The following is an 18,724-nucleotide window of genomic DNA, read 5'->3' as shown; positions in this document are numbered from 1 at the left end:
ACCCAGTCGGTGATACTTCAGTACAGCAGCCCTAGCAAACTAATACAGTAACTAATGAGACAAATATTAATTCAGAAGTTGGAAAAAGAGCTACAGAGTAAACAAAAAGGAAGGAAATAATAAGGCCAGAAATCTCTTAGAGAGTAGATATTATCAAAACCCAAAATTAGTTCTTTAAAAAAGTTAATATATTTAAAAATAGTTGGGTATGTGATTTGTTCATTTTCAGAAAAAGCATAAATTTAATATACATCTGTTAAGAAATAATAAAAGAGAATGTCTTTAATTTGATGAAGGATATGTGCCCAGAAACCTAAAGCAAACATTAATGGAAAAACTTTACATGCATTCCATTTAAGATCAGGAATAAGGTAAAGATGGTTAACAGTGTTTTTTATGTTACTGGAGTTCCTGGCCAGTGCATTAAGAAAATAAATAGAAATGAGTTAATGGGATTGGAAGAGAAGAGATAAATCCGTAAATGTTTAGAGATCACCTATATAAAAATCTGTCGGGGAAATAGACAAACTATATGTGTTAATAAGATAATTTAGTATTTCTTAAATAAAAGATTGTTTTCTGAAAATCAGAATTCCTTTGTACTCAAAATAATTAGCTGGAAGAGATGATATAAGATACCATTCACAATAATAAAAGAAAATCAAGTTTCTAGAATTTAATCTGACAAGTAATGCACAAGATCTACATGGAGAAAATTCTAAAACTCTTATTAAAATGTATGACAAGAAGACCTGAAAAACAGATATACCATGTTCAAATATGAAAAAAAATATTTCTGAAGATGTCAATTCTCCCTAAATTAATCTATAAGTTTTGTGGAATGCCAATAAAAATTCAGTGGCATATTTTGAGAAATTTGACATACTAAACAATTTGCATAAAACTTCTGATTCTAACGCACTTGTTTATATCATACCAAATCTTCTGCTAAAAACAACTAGAAAACCTTGATTAAAATATAAATTCATCTATTTGAAGGCATAAGAGCTATGAAATCATTAAGGACTCAAGGGGCTAAGAGTCACAGAAATAGGTTTTTTGAGAGGTGAACCCCCAGCATTCAGCTTTACCTTTCTCTTGGAGGCAGTTGTCTAGAGGCAGAGAAGTTAAAGAGAACTTTCAGAAATCTCACAGGTAAGGGAAACTAAAATTGGAGTTCAGTTCTCAATAAAAAGGAGGGCTCTGTTAAATATCTCAGGTAGTTAATTGGAACTCCTGAAAGTCTACACCATTTGGTGTAAGGACAAATGGAAATAGGCCAGCCCTCACAAAACTCAACTCAATTCTAATCAAATCAACCCCAGATTGGATTAAGGTAATCAGTGTAGTAGAAATGAAACATACAGTGATTTAAATTAAAACTTGATAGGTTTCACAGCAAACTGAAGAGAAGATTGGTGAACTGGAAAATAGGTCAGTAGGAAATATCTAGGTTGAAGCATGGAGAGGAAAAGAAATGGAAGGAAAGTTTAAAAATAAGTTAGGATTCATATTAGACATAGTAAAAAAATTAACATGTATATATTTATATTTCCAGAAGGAGATAAAAGAGAGAAAATGGGACAAAAACAACATTTGAAGAGAATGATGGCAGAGAATTTTTCAGAGCTAACTAAAAACATAAATCCATACATAGATTCAAGAATTCTGTTGACGCCATGACAGGATAAATACATCTAGGCATATAATACATCCAGCCACATAATTGTAAAACTTCTGAAAACCATAGATAAAGATACAGTTTTAATAGTAGAGGAAAGGGACATGTAACTTCCAATAAGCAATGAGAAGACAATTCACCTTTCAACAGAAATGATGGAAGTTGAAGATAATAGAAAATGGCATCTTAAAACTGCCGAAAGAAGGAAACTTGTCATCTATGATTCTATACCCAGCGAATATTTTTTAAAAATGAAGGCAAAAGAATGAAGTTGGATTTTACCTCACACCATATAAAAAATTAACTCAAAACAGATCATAAACTTAAATGTAAGAGCTAAAACTGTGATACTCGTAGAAGGAAACATAGATGTAAACTTTTTTGACCTTGGTTTGGGCAGTAGTTTCTTAAATATATCACAATCACCAAATCACAAGCACCAAAGAAAAAAGATAAATTAAGTTTCATCAAAATTAAAAACTTTTGTGCTTCCAAATAACACTGTCAAGAAATTGAAGAGACATTTCACAGAATGGGAGAAAATATTTGCAAGTTGTATATCTGATAAGGGTCTATTGTCCTGAAATATATAAAGAATATTTATAACTCAACAATAAAAACACAAATAACCTAACTAAAACATTGACGACTGATTTCAATAGAAATTTCTCCAAATAAGATATATAAATAACCAATAAGCACATGAAAAGGTGCTCAACATCATTAGTCTTTAGGGAAATACAAGTCAAAACGACAATGAGATACCACTTCTCCCCCACTAAAGTGAATATAATTAAAAGACAGTAATAAGTGTTTGCAAGAATGTAGAAAGATTGGAACTCTTGTGCATTGCTGGTGGAAATGTAAAATGGTACAACTGCTTTGACAAACAACCATTCAGTTCAGCAATTCTATTCCTAGATACATGCCCCAAAGAATTGAAAACACATGTAAATACAAAACCTTGTACATGAACTCTCATAGCAGCCTTAGTCATATTAGCGAAGGAAACAGTCCAAATGCCCATCAAGTGATGAATGGATAAACAATTGTGGTATGTCCTTATAATGAGATATATATATTTTTTAACATCTTTATTGGGGTATAATTGCTTTACAATGGTGTGTTAGTTTCTGCTTTATAACAAAGTGAATCAGTTATACATATACATATGTTCCCATATCTCTTCCCTCTTGTGTCTCCCTCCCTCCCACCCTCCCTATCCCACCCCTCTAGGTGGTCACAAAGCAACGAGCTGATCTCCCTGTGTTATGTGGCTGCTTCCTACTAGCTATCTGTTTTACGTTTGGTAGTGTATATATGTCAGTGCTACTCTCTCACTTTGTCACAGCTTACCCTTCCCCCTCCTCATGTCCTCAAGTCCATTCTCTACGTCTGCGTCCTTATTCCCGTCCTGCCCCTAGTTTCTTCAGAACCATTTTTTTTCTTTAGATTTCATATATATGTGTTAACATATGGTATTTGTTTTTCTCTTTCTGACTTACTTCACTCCGTATGACAGTCTCTAGGTCCATCCACCTCACTACAAATAACTCAATTTCCTTTCTTTTTATGGCTGAGTAATATTCCATTGTATATACGTGCCACATCTTCTTTATCCATTCATCTGTCGATGGACACTTAGGTTGCTTCTGTGTCCTGGCTATTGTAAATAGAGCTGCAATGAGCATTGTGGTACATGACTCTTTTTGAATTATGGTTTTCTCAGGGTATATGCCAGCTTTGTTTTTTTCAAGATTGTTTTGGGTGTTCTAGATCCTTTGTTGTTCCATACAAATCTTGGAATTATTTGTTCCGGTTCTGTGAAATATGCCATTGGAATTTTGATAGGGATTGCATTGAATCTGTAGATTGCTTTGGGTAGTATGGACATTTTAACAATACTAATTCTTACAGTCCATGAGCACTGAATAGCTTTTTATTTATTAGTATCTTCTTCAGTTTCTTTCATCAGTGTCTTATAGTTTTTAGTGTACAGGTCTTTCACCTCCTTGGTTAAATTTATTCCTAGGTATTCTTTTGATGCAGTGGTAAATGGGATTGTTTTCTTAATTTTTCTTTCTGAGAGTTCTCTATTAGTGTATAGAAATGCCATGGATTTTTGTGTATTGACTTTGTATCCTGCGACTTAGCTTAATTCATTTATTAGTTTTTTGATGGGAGTCTTTAGGGTTTTCTATATATAGGGTTTTCTATATATATATTTGCACTTCTGCAAATAGTGCCAGTTTCACTTCTTTCCAATTTTGAGTCCTTTTATTTCTTTTTCTTGTCTGATTGCTGTGGCTAGGATTGCCAATGTTGTGTTGAATAGAAATGGTGAGAGTGGGCATCCTTGTCTTGTTCCTGTTAGAGGAAAAGCTTTCATCTTTTCACCGTTGAATTGTATGATGTGGGTTTGTCATATGTTGCCTTTATTATGTTGAGGTACATTCCCTCTGTGCATACTTGTTGAGAATTTTTATCATAAATGGATGTTGAGTAATATCAAATGCTTTTTCTGCATTTATTGAGATGATTATATGATTTTTATCCTTTATTTTGTTAATGTGGCATGTCACATTGTTTGATTTGCAGATGGTGAACCATCCTTGCATTCCTGGCATAAATCCCACTTCTTCATGGTGTATGATCCTTTTAATGTATTGTTGAATTCAGTTTGCTAATATTTTATTGAGAATTTTACTTCTGTGTTAATCATAGATATTGGCCTGTAATTTTTTTTTCCTTCCTCCCTCCCTCCCTCTCTTTCTTTCTCTTTCTCTCCCTCCCTTCCTCACTCCCTCCCAACCTCCCTCCCTCCTTCCATCCCTTCCTTCCTTCCTTCCTTCCTGTCCTTGTCTGGTTCTGTATCAGGGTAATGCTGGCTTCATTAAAAGTGTTTGGAAGCATTCCCTCCTCTTCAGTTTTTTGGAAGAGTTTTAGAAAAATAGGCATTAACTGTTCTTTGAACATTTGGAATAATTCACCAGTCAGTCGATTTAGTTCTGTATATTTGTTTATTGGGAGGTTTTTGATTAATGATTCAGTTTTGTTACTAGTGATCAGTCTAGTCAGATTTTCTTTTTTAAAATTTTCAGTCTTGGTAGATTGTATATTTCTGGAAATTTATCTCTTTCTTCTAGGTTGTCCAGTTTATTGGTGTATATGTGTTCCTAATGTTCTCTTATGATCCTTTGTATTTCTGTGGTATTAGTTTTAACTTACCTCTTTCATTTCTGATTTTATGTTTTTGAGCCCTCTTTTTTCCTTGGTTAGTCTAGCTAGAGGCTTATTGATTTTTTTTTTTTTTTTAATCTTCTCAAAGAACCAGCTCTTGGTTTCATTGAGCTCTTCTATTGGTTTTTTAATCTCAGTTTTATTTATTCATTTTCTTATATTTAGTATTTCCTTCCTTCTACTAATTTTGGGCTTTGTTTGTTCTGTTTTTTTTTTTCCCCTAGTTCCTTTAGGTGTAAAACTAGATTATTTGAGATTTTTTTTTTTATGTCTTGAGACAGGCCTGTATTGCTATGAACTTCCCTCTTATGACTGCTTTTGCTTCATCCTATAGATTTTGGTACATTTTATTTGTGTTTTCATTTGTCCCTAGGTATTTTTTGATTTCTCCTTTGATTTCTTCAATGACCCATTGGCTGTTCAGTAGCAATTTGTTTAATCTCCATGTTCTTATGGGTTTTTTTTTTTTTCAGTTTTCGTCTTGTAATTGATGTCTAGTTTCATACCATTGTAGTCAGAAAAGATACTTGATATGATTTCAATTTTTTTTGAATTTATTGATACTTGTTTTGTGGCTTAACATGTGATCTGTGCATGTGAGAGAGAATGTTACATGTACACCTGAGGAGAATGTGTATTCTGCTGCTTTTGGATGGTGTGTTCTCTATATATCTATTAACTCCACCTGATATAATGTGTCATTTAAGACCAGTGTTTCCTCACTGAATTTTCTGTCTAGATGATATGTCCATTGCTGTAAGTGGGGTGTTAAAGTCCCCTACTATTATTGTATTGCTTTCACTTTCTCCCCCTTAGGTCCATTAGTATTTGCTTTATATATTTTTCATGCTCCTATGTTGGGTGCATATATATCTATAAATGTTATGTCTTCTTGGTGGATTGAACCCTTTATCATTGTGTAGTGCCCTTGTCTTTTATAAGTCTTTGTTTTAAAGTCTATTTTGTCTGATATGAATATAGCTACACCACCTCTTTCCATTTCCATTTGCATGGAATATATTTTTCTATCCCTTCACATACAGTCTGTGTGTATTCTTACTTTTGAATTGAGTCTCTCGTAGGCAGCATGTAGATGGATCTTTTTATCCATTCAGCCACTGTGTACAATTTTTGATTTGTGAATTTAGTCCATTTACATTTAAATTAATTATTGATTGGTATTTACCTACTGCCATTTTGTTAGTGGTTTTCTGGCTGTTTTTGTAGCTCCTCTCTGTTCTTTCTTCTTCTCTTTCTCTGTTGTTTGCTGGCTTTTTTGTGTGTTATATTTAGATTCCTTTCTCTTTTTCTTTTGTATGTTTACTATAAGTTTGTGTGTGTGTGTGTGTGTGTGTGTGTTTGTGTGTGTGTGTGGTTACTGTGAGGTTCACATACAGCATCTTAAGTATACAGTAATCTTTTTTTAAGTTGATAGTAACTTTTTCGAAAGTTTTAAATTATTACTCCTCTGTCATCTTTTATATTTTTGATAACACCTTTTCCATGTTTTAATATTATGCTTTCCTTAACTAATTATTGTATTTTTAATTTTACTATTTTGTCTTTTAACCTTCATACTTGCTTTGTAAGTGATTTATCCACTACCTTTACTATATGTTTACCTTTTCTCTTTTGTATGTTTTCTTATTATTAATTAGTGTCTTTTATTTTCAGCTTACAGAAGTCACTTTAGCATTTCTTGTATGGCTGATGTAGTGGTGATGAGCTCCACTCTTGCTGAGGATAACCTTGATGGCTAGAGAATTCTTGATTGGAATTTTTTTTTTTTCCTTTTAGCACTTGAATAAGTCATGCTACTGCCTGTGGCCTGTAAAATTTCTGCTGAAAAATCTGCTTATAGCTTCATGGGGTTTCCCTTGTATGTAATAGGTTGTTTTTTTCTTTATACTTTTAAGATTCTCTCTTTACCCTTAAATTTTATCATTTTAATTATAATGTGTGTCACTGTGGTTCTCTTTGGGTTCATCTTATTTGGAACTCTCTGGGTTTCCTCAACTTGTATGTCTGCTTCCTTCCCCAGATAGAGAAGTTTTCAGCCATTATTTCTTTTCTTTTTTTTAAAAAGTTATTTATTGTATTTATTTTTTGGCTGTGTTGGGTCTTCGTTGCTGTGTGCGGGCTTTCTCTAGTTGTGTCGAGTGGGGGCTACTCTTCGTTGTGGTGCGCGGGCTTCTCTTGTTGCAGAGCATGGGCTCTAGGCGCGCGGGCTTCGGTAGTCGTGGCAGGCAGGCTCAGTAGTTGTGGCTTGCGGGCTTAGTTGCTCCACGGCATGTGGGATCTTCCCGGACCAGGGATCGAACCCGTGTCCCCTGCATTGGCAGGCGGATTCTTGACCACTGCACCACCAGGGAAGCCCCAGCCATTATTTCTTAAAATAATTGTTCTGGCCCTTTCTTTCTCTCTTCTCCTCTGGGACCCCTATAATACAAATGTTATTCACCTTGATGTTGTTCCAGAGGTCCCTTAAGGTATCTTCAATTTTTTAAATTCTTTTTTCATTTTGCTGTTCTGTCTGGGTGATTTCCATTGCTTTGTCTCAGCTCACTGATTCATTCTTCTACTTCATCCAGTCTGATTTTGAACCCCTCAAGTATTTTTTCCGTTCAGTTATAACTTCTGTTTGGTGCTTTCTTATATTTTCTATCTCCTTGTTTTTGGTTTGTTTTTGGGTTTTTTTTGGCTGCATGGTTTGTGGGATTTTAGTTCCCTGACCAGGGATTGAACCCCGGCCTTGGCAGTAAAAGTACCAAGTCCTAACCACTGGACTGCCAGGGAATTCCCTCTATCTCTTTGTTGATGTCCTCATTGTATTCTTTCTTCTCCTGAGTTCAGTGAGCCATCTTTATAGCATTACTTCTAACTGTTGTGTAAGTTGCTTATCTCTGTTTCATTAAGGCCTTTCTCTGGAGATATGTTTTGTTCTTTAGTTTGGAACATATTTTTTTGCCTCATTTGCCTATGTTTGTCTTCACGTATTGGGCGAAACAGCTACTCTTCCAATTTCGAAAGAGTGGTCTTGTGTAGGAGATGACCCATGAAGCCCAGAAGTGCCATTTCCCCTGGCTGTCAGTGCTAGGCACTCAAGGGATGGCACTCGTGTGGGGTGCATGCACCTGATGGCTGTGGCAGAGCTGTGGCTGCTCTGCAGGGAGGGCAGGGTGTGTTGCACTTGCCTGGCTCAGCTGCTGCATAGGGTGGGCTGGGTGCAGGGTGCTCGTCCAGCCCCATTGTAGTGTGGCTGGTGTGTGTGGTAAGTGGGGGTTTAGGGTGTTCACCTGACCAGGTTGTGGCATGGCATAGGTAGAGCATCCCTCCTGGTGCTAACAGGCTAGAGGGAGGACACCAAAAATGTCATTCATCAGCTCTGTCATAAGCAAGTTAGAATGTTATTGCAAAGCTTGCCAGTGCTTCTGTCCCCAGAGAATGTTCCAGCTGGCTCATGTCTCTCTGGCAGCTACTTTAAGATTAGTAAGTGGGTCTCCCTTGCTTATGGTGTAGGTGCTTTCCAAACCATTCCTTTTGCACTGGATCTCAGGGTGAGTGGGTCTGTATGTGACCCCTTTAATAGTGGCTACTCCCTTCCTTTTGGTTCTGTGGTTCTCCTGGATTTAATTCCCATTTATTTGCTAACTCAGATGTTTTGGGGGTTCACCTTTCCTGTGCCAGACCCAAGGGTTGGGGTACCTCATGTAGTGCTCAATACCTTCACTCCTTGAGGAAGAGTTCTATATTTTTGGAATCCCTGCTAACTGTGGGTAACTGCTCCTGGGCTGGTGTCCCAAGTAAAACCATGTCTCTGCCTCTCCTACCCCTCTCCATGTGTCTCTTTTATCTTTTGTTGCCAAGGTGTTGTTCATCTAGTTCTCAGGTCCTTTTCAGAGGAAAACGTCTCCTTATGTAGCTGCACATTTGTTGTGTTAATGGGAGGAGGTGAGTTCAGGGTCTTCCTATGCTGCCATCTTTAACTTCTCCCAGAAGTTTACTTGATATTAGTGGTTTGTTGTAACAGATACGACTCAGGAACAGCCAAATGGAAGAGATGTATAGGGTAAGGTATGGAAGGAGAGGTATGGAGCTTCCATGCCCTTTCTGAGTGTGCCACTGTTCCAGCACCTTGATGTGTTCCGCAACCTGGAAGCTCCCAGAAGCCCTTCAATTAGGGGTTTGTATGGAGATTTCATTACATAGGCATTATTGATGAAATTGTTGGCCATTAACAACTCAATCTCTAGCCCCTCTCCCCTTCTCTGCATGTTGGGGGTGGGGCTGAAAGTCACAAGATTCTAATAATGGAGTAGTGTTTCAGGCAACCATCCCCCGACACTGAACTATCTACCACCACCACTCATCTCCTTAACACACGAAAGAATATTATAACTCCACAAATTCAAAGGGTTTTAGGAACTGTGTGCCAGGATCTAGGGACAAAGGCAAAATATTTATTTGTAGTGTTTCAGGCAACCATCCCCCGACACTGAACTATCTACCACCACCACTCATCTCCTTAACACACGAAAGAATATTATAACTCCACAAATTCAAAGGGTTTTAGGAACTGTGTGCCAGGATCTAGGGACAAAGGCAATTTATTATACTACATCCATTATAACTTTGTGTTGTCTAATTGACAGATTTTATGTATATAGAGCAAAAATGGAAAGAACTAAAAGGATAGACATATCAATTTCATAGTAGGAAATTTTAGCACACTGTTTTCATAGCTGATAGAAGTAGACAAAAATCAGTAAGGAATAAAAGATGTGAACAACAATTAACAGACAACTTAATTGACATAGTACACTATGTTTAACAGCTGACGAACACATGGAACATTTACCATTTATTAGTATATCAAGATGCAGTAGATTTTTTTGTATATGGACCTTGTATCCTGTGACCATTTTAATCCATTTATTAGTCTTAGGAGATATTTTTTACATGTATGGCTTCCTGTTAGATTATCTATGTTGTGTGCTGTCTGGTCTTTATTTCCTGTTTCTACCTGCTTTACAGTTAGCAACATGAAAATTCAGTCTCCAGAGTTTGGCGGAAACCTTCGTGGTGAAAGCCAGCTATTCTTGCTTGTTATTTACTATTACTATTCTTAGATGCACTTAGTCTTGATGCTATACCAGTTTCTTTCATCCTAGTTCTGAAATATGTTTAAAAGGTGATTTTAATAGTTTTTCATATTTACTATGTTTAGAAAGCTCATTCAAAGTATCTAACCTTACATACCACCAAAAATAGAAGTGTTTATTTTTCTATATGAATTTTAGACTCAACTTGTCTACTTAAAAAAAGTGTTATTTTCATTGGGATAATGTTAAATTTACAGATTAATTAAAAGAGAATTGATACCCAGTCTTCTTTGGAATTACCTTATGATTTATAATTTTTGACAGGCAGTTTCCTAAACTTTTGGCTCATTTACTGGGTATTTTTTCTTCTGTTGCTGTTGTTGGGATAGTTTACTACCATTATATTCTGATTTTTTTTCTTGGAAAATATGAAAGCTATTATTTTATGTATACTAGTTCTTTAATATTACTTCAGTTACCAGCTACCTTACCAAAGTACCTTGTGGTTTCTGATAGTTTCCTTTTCATTTATTATTTTATTCCTTTCAAAGTATACAATTATATCTTCTGGCAAAAATTCAAACATTTGGAATATACACTGACAGTTTCTTTATGAGCTCTCTTTAGTCTTTGAGTTTATTAATTTTGAGCTTTAACTCCCTATGTCATTGCTCTTATCTGTGCCTTAATTTTCTTCTGTAATGTAATTTGGGCTATGCTTTCTCCATTCTTGTCTCTATCTAATCCCATTTTATTCATCCTAGATTTCAGGAATTCTTTAAAATATCTGATTCATTGATGTTATTCTTCTTATTTTCCAGTGTTGTAATTTTATTCCTTTGAACAACATATATTTTCTGTAATTTCATGAGATTGAGAGTGAGAGAGAAGTAAATTAGTGTGCCTCGTTTACCATCTCAAAACCATCTTTAAATACTGACAAAAAGAAAACATCAACAAAAGTCAGTGTACCTGGCTCTTGGTGCTTCAGTAATTTTATATTTCTTGACTGGTCTGCACAGCTGAGGTTCTTTATACTACTTAAGTGTTTCCATCCCTTGAGAATCCCAATCTTCCCTGTTCTGTGTCTACGTACATGAATGTCTCTAGTCCCTGTACTCTAGAATCCTGGATGTTTTAGATACTTTTTATTTCTGGGCTATAAGACGTTGCATCCATGTAAGGACATAAGGTTCCAGTTACTCTGTTCTCTTTGCCTGTGGGTTTTAACCAGTATGTTGGAGCCAGATCAGGTTCAGTGTTATCAGGATCCCCTGTTAAAAAAGGTTAAGACATAAACTTGGAGCCAAGCTGGAGACTTCCCACTACCTTCCCTCAAATGTAAACCTTTGTTCCCCACTTTGGATCTCAAAATTGACAAAAATTATGTATATCCAGCTAGCTGAATTGTTTCCAGTCAGCCTTAGAAACTCATTTGCTAGTGGAACAGAGTCATATTAAGATATGGGCTTCTAGGCTGATTGCTAGAGGACAAGTCTTGAGTCTTAATCCACTTGTTAATCGTGGACAGAAGTGAAGGTGAATTACTCACCTTTGTTTTTCAACACTTGTGTCTTGAGTCTAATAGAGAGAGTAGAACGTATCTTGCTTTAAAGATAGACTATTTTTATTCACTCCAAATTTGAACTCTAGGAATAAAAAAGCAGCAGGATAAGTTTTACAGAAATGGGAAGTAGAGCAGAGTGAATTTGCCCAGGCACTCACCTTTTATTGATACAGTTCCTGCAGATACTTTGAAATGACTCATGCGTTATATTTAAGGCCAATATTAATGGATATTGTGTTTTCAGAGAAAGTGGAGGTCATCCCAGCCTAACAAAATATATTTTGTTATTACTGTTGCTTCTTTAAAATCATTACATATTTGCAAATGAGTGAAAGAATTGATGGCAGAATGCAGTCAGTGAAAGAACTGAATGGGAAAATGAAATCAGTAGATTAATGAGTTTATAAAAATGGGAGTGAAGATGTAAGATACTTTTATCTTTTTAATGGGGAAGGTGAGAACCTTGTACAACTTCTTCTTAGCACTTATACTTTTAACTTTTAAATTCCTTATTTCTGTGTTTAATGTTTGTCTTCACCAATAGACTCTTAGTGAAGGCAAGGACTGAGTTTCTTTATTCATTATACTCAGTACTTAGCACAATACTTTTAAATATAATAATTTTCCTTATTGGAGATTAAAAACAGAAAAATGAAGTTCTTTTTTTCTTTTATGCTTCTCTATTTTGACTAATGAAAAAAATACTTATTAACCATATACTGTAATCCAAACATGTTCCATACCCTTGATTAGGGTCACAGTCTAATCTACAAGAGGGAAAGGTACACAGCATTGAGATCTACTTCTGTAATTTTGGGAGCATTTCTTTCCAATTTTATTTCTATTCATAGGTAATAAAATTGGGATAGTTTTATAAACATTGATATCTAACCAGCTTTTCTAACCAAATATTTTAAGTCTTTTTCCCATATGTTGAAACATTTCTTTTAAACCTGATTTCTAATGGCTCCGTAGAAGTCCATTATGTGGAAGCTCTGTAATTTATTTAACAATAATGTTAAGCTGGAATGTATGCTCCATGAATATAGGAATTTTTCCCCTGTCAGTTCACTGCAATTCCCCAGCACCTACAACAGTGTCTAGTACATAGTAGGTGCTTATACATAAAAAATGAATGAAATATTTAGGTTGTTCTGTTTTTTCTATATTAGAAATAATGCTCTCCAAAGCATTTTTGTACAAAATGCTTTCACTGTATTTCAGATGCTTTTCTAAATAATTACTTCTAGAAGAAACTTCTAGAAGAAGACCTTGCTGGTTGAAAGGATATGGACAAACTTACATGATTTCAGAGTTGTTTTCTCTATGAAATAATGTTATCTGTGGCTTTTTTTTCACACTTTAGTTTTATAAATTTTCTATAATAGTTATATTCTAAAAGAATCAAACTAATTATTTTATTCTTTTAAATGAGTTTCTTTTATTCAGGGAGCAGTTAGTAATCTTGTGCCTGGAATATAGGGGTTTTGTTGGTGGTGGTGAAAGATGAGGATTGAAAGTTTTCTTGGGCAGATGCAGTGAATGATTTGGTATGCTATTCCAAGGAACGTTATTTCATAGGAACGGGAGTCCTATCAAATGTTAATAAGCAGAGTAGTGATAGAATCAGAATGATAAGAAAGATCATACTGATAGTGTAGAGGAAGGATTGGGTAGAGAAGAGACCAGAGGGAGGGAGATCCTGGATTTCTCACTCTCTAGCCTCCACGTCATTCAATTAATCATTGATTTTTTTTTATCCTAAGTATTTCTTGAATTTCTTCTTCTCTTCCTTAGGTAAGTCCTCAATATCTTTCACCTCAGCTACTGCCGTAACCTTCTCATTTGTTTCCCTGCCTCAGAACCATTCTCCACAGAGCTATTAAAGTGATGTAGCTACAACCAAGTATGAAGAATGATTCCCTATTATCTACATTTTAAGGTTCTAGTTGATTAGCCTGGCATACAAACTCTTCCATTATTTGGATCCTTCACTTTCATTTCTAGCTATTCCCTGCTGTGAAGAAAACCTTTCCTAAGAAAGAAAACTGCTTATTATCCCTGATTGTCTTCACCCCTGTCCCCCGCACAGAGAGCACTTGCTTCTGTGCCTCGCTCACGCTGCCCCCATTTCCCCAAATACTCCCTCTCTCCAGTCAGAACCCCCTTGGTCCCCTTTTTCTGGGGCTCACTGTGTAAGACTCATATGTCAGTAACCTCTTCCAAGAAATGTTAACATATATATTCACAGATTACACGCCTCCCTCCTTTCTCCTGCCTTTTTGGCTTAGGAATCTCTCTTCTGTGCTTTTTATAGGACCTTGTTTTTACCTTTTCTTTCATGTTGTACTATAATTATCTGTTTAGTTATGTTTCCCACACTGGACTGTGAGATTTTTGAGAGCAAGGGCTCTTTTATTTCTTTGTATTCTCAGCAGTTAGCATATAGTAAGGTGGTCAAAAAGGAACCTATTATCATTTTTCAGATGAAATAATGAGGGCTTGAAGCAGGCCAGTGGGCAAGAAGGATGGGTGGGATAGACAGATTGTTAAAGAAGTCACTTTGGATGTCAGTGATAAGTTAAAGGTAGAAATCATGGATGATTGAGGTATGCAACCTGAGTAAATGAGTTTAACGTGCAGGTTTTTGACTTGTTAAATTTGAAATATTTGCTGAACATTCTAGAGAGAAGACTAATAGGTAACTAGAAGTATGGGTCTACCTATTAGGAGATAAGGATTTAGGAGTCATCAGCATAGAGATATTAATTAGGGCATATGGAATAGATAATACAGGTCAGGAAGGAGAGGAGATATAAAAAATGTGGAGTAGGGATCCTTGGGGAAAATCATTTAATAGGTTACAGAAAAAAGAAAAAGTAGGGTAGTATACTGATTGTCAGTGATGTCCAATAGTGAAGAGAGGTTGAAACAGATGAGAGTTGAGAACAATATATTTTATTTGGAATTTGGAAGGTCATAATTGATCTTTGAGAGAGTAATTTCAGTCCAGTAGAGGGAAATAGCAACTAGATTGAAATAGGTGATTGAAGAAGGCTGAGAAACGAATGATGAACAAGTGGAAAAAGCAAGCATATAGTACTCTTTGCTTTATGGAGAAATGATACCTTGTGGAAAAAGGGATGTGATATCACTTTCTTGAGGGGAAGGTAGGATGGCAATAAAGTTTTTGTTTTGTGTTTTGTTTTTGGATGGGAGATGGTCATGGAAAAGTTTATCAATTGGTGTTCAGGAGCCATAAGAAAGAAGGCTTGAAGTCCAGAAATAAATCTTTAATGGAACAAGGGAAAGAAGAAAAGGAAGGGGGAGAGCCTGGCGTTAAGATCTCAGATGATACTGTTATCCTTGCAAGTGGTGGGGACACTAATTGCTTGGGCTCAAAAGGAAAAGAAGTAAGGAGAAGTAGAAATATAGAAACATTTAAAGGTGGTATGAGGGAATGTGAAGGATCTATTTTCTGTGAAGTAGGCTACCAGGTCATTAATTGCAGGGTAAGGTTTGGATAGGTCAGGGATAGGATAGATGGTGGTAGCAGGGTGGCACAGGTCATTTTAGAAGATTGGTAAAGGACAAAGGATTAATGGTGAGGCTGCAGATAGATTTAGGGCTCAGTTGAGATTGAACTATGGAAAAAATAAAGCAATAATTTAAATACTTAAATAATATGTATATTTGTTTATATATTTTTTTCCATAAAAGGGACTGAAGAAAAGGACAGGGCCCTGGAGAATTGCTTACAGTTACTCAGTAGGATTAAGTGAGGCAGATAGTTAAGGACAGTGATATTTGCTCTATAGTCCTAATGCTTGGAAGAATTGAAGAATGGGTGCAGGGTCGGGAGTGGGCTGCTGCAGACAGCAGTCTGGCTGTCAGTAGACTAAGTCCTGCCTGGTCATAGGCCATTGTGATCCAGAGTCAATTCAGAGTGTTTAATGCATGACTGATACTATTTGAGATTTAGTATGAGAAGGTGCCTTCCTTCCTTTTCCTTTCTCTTCTCCTTTCTTCCTTCCTTTCTCTCTCGCTCTCTCTTTCTTTCCCTCTCTCTCTTTCTTTCTTCCTTCCTTCCTTCCTTCCTTCCTTTTTTTCTTTCTTTCCTCTCTCCCTCCCTTCTCTCCTTCCCTCCTCTCTCCCTCTCTCCTTTCTCTGTATGTATATCAATTAAAGTATGTAAAATAAAAGCAACAAATAGATTGTAGATAGTTTACTCTATTTTAAGACAGTGAATTTTGTACAGAAAAGTAGTATTGGCTGGTTTATGAGTTCTTACTGTTAGTTATTCATTCCTGGTTAAAATATCTCTGGTGGCCTTACATACCCTGTAGTAGTTATCAACTAATAGATTTCAAAATGCAGACAGCCCTAAAGAGAATTTTTTTTCCTCCAAAGTATTTTGTCTTCTGTCAGGAATTTGTCATTAGGTATTATATAGACCCAGTGGATAGGTTCATCTCTGGCATGGATATCTGACAGAAACAGCATTTCTCTCAATTATGCTTTTTCTTTAAAAAAAAAAAAAAAACTCTGAAAATGAAAGCATAATTTATGTACCTCCTACAAGAAATGCGTAAATTATGGGAAATAATAAAGGAGCAAGATATAATTGAAAATCAACAGCTCTATGAGTTAAGAACCTACTCTCTACGACTCAATTGTTATCAGTTACTGCTTAACTTAACGCTGGGTTTTCCTTTTTGCTTTCAGGAAAACCTTTAACTTACGCCCTGGGTGTTGCCTGTCCACAGTTTCCTGGTGGCTCACCGCTTCTGCCTGCTCCAGCCTTGCTCCGGCAGCTTCAAGGCTTCTGGGCTTCAGAGCTTGTTGTGAAAGCTTGCTGCTTTGGCCTGCTACCCCTGCTTCAGGTGTCAAAAGCTTTTAATTAGCTTGCTTCCTCTAATTACCATAACTAGGCCCTAATGTATCTGCATAACCTAGTCTTAGGGTCTGAAAGGAGAATTATTTTTAGCTGTTCATTCTTCCTTAAAAACTCTGTACCCTGGCTCTCCTGGGATTCAAGGGAGAGTGAAAGACGTTTGAAGTTACATTGCATGATTCACCTTTGAAGCCTCTGTATATGGGCTAGTCTTCAGTCCATAGGGGCACACTGGCATGGGCGTACTATATTTTTATAGCCAGCGTCTGCTCTAATTGGTCAATGCCCATGCTGTACCAATTTCTAAATATTTTGACTATCACTACTATATATATAAATTGCAACTCTGTAGAGAGGATACCTCTAGCCGGTTTAGTGAACTCTTTGTAGTGTTTTTAGTTTGCTTGTTAAAGAGACTCAGTATTTTTTTAATTAAATATTTTGAATACAGACTGATCACTAACAGAACAGTTTATAAAAAACAAATACAGTGATTTCCATTCATATTAACAGTGATCACCATTAACATGACAATAGGAATCAAGACTATAGGCATGATGAATGGGAAGATCTCTTCAAAAACCTGGAGAACTATTCAGTACTCATAGCGGTAAATAACTCTAGCTCTGTAATCAGGTCGTGAGGACTGTAGAACCTACTTTAGAGTGGTGTAGGGATTGATTCTGGCAGTATATGTATTGTGCTCAGCCCAGTGCCAGTCACAGTAAGCTTTCGATAAATGAGTTGTTTTTGTTTATTATTATTAATAATAGGTGATGGTAGACATTATACAGCAGAGATAAAAAGGAGACAAAGACATGGAGCAATAAATAATGAACAGTAACAATACACGAAAGATAATAAAAGCTAAGTTGTGAAGCTGAGACCTTAAAAGCCATACATAATTGTTAAGAGAGCAACATGAGCTGGAATAATCTGGTACACACTTAGACCTTAAGATACAGAATTGTATCTCTTTTATCATAATGCCTTATTTTTATTTGAGTTTCAGTATCAATAGTAGTGTACTTGAAGCTGAGCGTATTGATGCCTTTCAGCTTTCTATGTAGATACACTCATATAGATTACAAATCACTCGTTATTTATTCAGTAAATATTTATTGCGTACCTATTGATTCCCAAGCACTGGGCACGTACTAGTGAACAAATGAGAAAAAAATAATACCTACCCACATAGAGCTTATGTTCTAGTGAGTGAGGCAAACAGTAAGCAAAATACATAAATAGAATATACAGTTTGTTAAGTAAAAAGAGCTAAGGGGAAAAGGAAGCAAAGAAATGGGATAGAAAGTGTGAAAGGGCAGAATGACATTTTAGGGAGGGATTGAGAAAGCAAACCATGTAGCTATAGCGGGGAAAGACCATTTGAGACCTACGGAGTAATAAGTGCAAAAACACTAAGTTGAGATTGAACAAGGTGATCAGTATATTTGGAGAGAGCGATCTAGGAGGAGAGTAATATGAGATCTGGGAGACCACGATATGTTGGACCACGCTACCTATAAGTTATAGCAAGGACTTTTTTACATGGAGAGAGGTCAGAAACTGAAGTTTTGGAGCAGAGTGTCATGATCTGAGCTAGTTTAAACAGAATCTGTGGCTGATGTTTTGAGAACAGATTTTGGGCTGTGAGAGCAGAAGCAGAGAGGCTAGGCAGGATAGTCCAGGCAAGAAATAATGGTAGATGGGAATGGTATGGACTAGTGGAGGAGGTATGGCAAATTCTGGATATATTGAATGTAGACTAGATTTGTAGAACTGCATGCCAGCTGCTTCTTGGATATTGAAATTCTATTTAATATAGTATGATCATTCCTAAGTTATATGTTGTATCTATAAGTGATGATCCTTAAATCGTGTTTAAGAACTCATTCATTTACATTTGTCACCTACTGATTTTTCTGTAGCATTTGCAGTTTTCTAACATCGTAGTGCTTTTAATATGCTATCTTTAAAGACAGCTCTATATTTGGTGTTTTTTAAAAACATGTCTTTGTTCTATAGTAAATTTATAATCTTCCCGTCCATACTAAGTGTACTGTTCATTCTGATCAAATTATATGAGAAAGGACATTTTAACGTACTACCCTCTTATATGTCAGTTAGCTGTGGTTCTTGAAAATCTAGAACCTGAAGTTAGATTTCTAGGATAATCCTCTCCTCCTCCTCCTTCTTCTTCTTCTTCTTCTCCTCCTCCTCCTCCCCCTCCTCCCCCTCCC

At 36.1% G+C, this 18,724-nt stretch overlaps 1 protein-coding gene across 4 annotated transcripts in view; it reads left to right on the top strand.

Moving 5' to 3' along the window:
• The window catches only part of CDC42BPA (CDC42 binding protein kinase alpha), a 306,002-nt gene that overhangs the window by 72,946 nt on the left and 214,332 nt on the right, over window positions 1-18,724 (top strand). The window lies entirely within an intron of this gene.

Source organism: Neophocaena asiaeorientalis, unplaced genomic scaffold, assembly GCF_003031525.2.
Source record: "Neophocaena asiaeorientalis asiaeorientalis breed wild unplaced genomic scaffold, Neophocaena_asiaeorientalis_V1.1 scaffold347, whole genome shotgun sequence".
Taxonomy (NCBI): domain Eukaryota; kingdom Metazoa; phylum Chordata; class Mammalia; order Artiodactyla; family Phocoenidae; genus Neophocaena; species Neophocaena asiaeorientalis.
The sequence above is the reverse complement of the archived record's forward strand: the minus strand, read 5'-3'. Positions and strand labels throughout refer to the sequence as shown.